This window comes from Seriola lalandi, unplaced genomic scaffold (assembly GCF_002814215.2).
Source record: "Seriola lalandi dorsalis isolate HSWRI2012SDOR001 ecotype SW California unplaced genomic scaffold, Sedor1 jcf7180001996279, whole genome shotgun sequence".
In the NCBI taxonomy this organism is placed as follows: Eukaryota; Metazoa; Chordata; class Actinopteri; order Carangiformes; family Carangidae; genus Seriola; species Seriola lalandi.
The window spans coordinates 1-464 of NW_019466944.1; the positions used below are offsets into that span (position 1 = coordinate 1).

The 464-nt window shown below is 35.3% G+C and overlaps 1 non-coding gene across 1 annotated transcript; it reads right to left on the reverse strand.

Moving 5' to 3' along the window:
• Positions 1–154: 154 nt before the first annotated feature.
• Positions 155–227, reverse strand: trnav-cac (transfer RNA valine (anticodon CAC)). The gene has a single exon. It is a non-coding gene; the product is annotated as a tRNA-Val (tRNA).
• Between the last annotated feature and the right edge of the window lie 237 nt (positions 228–464).

Genomic DNA, 464 nt, shown 5'->3' on the forward strand with positions numbered 1-464 from the left:
TAATTAATTAAATTAGTCTTGTTGATGCTATACAAATCAAGTGTATTTTTGTTAAAACCTAAGTGAAGTTTTTAACAACACTGCTACATGTGAGACACATCAGCCCCAATCAGGCATCAGAAATCCCATAATCACCATCTACTTCTCGCAATAATGTTTCCGCCCGGTCTCGAACCGGGGACCTTTCGCGTGTGAGGCGAACGTGATAACCACTACACTACGGAAACTGTGCTTATCGAAATGATGACGTAATTTTTTTTTACAAATTCAATGAAAATGAGTTTTTGTGAATGAATGTTTTCATGTTCATTTCTTGGTACAAATTAGTCGAGTTGCACAGGAATCCACTGAGGATATTTTGATTTATTTGTTCCAAATGTTATTCCTAATTAATATTCCCTGATGATGATGGAAATGCACTTTATTATTTCTAAGACTAAGTCTGATGGTCATATGTGGGATAT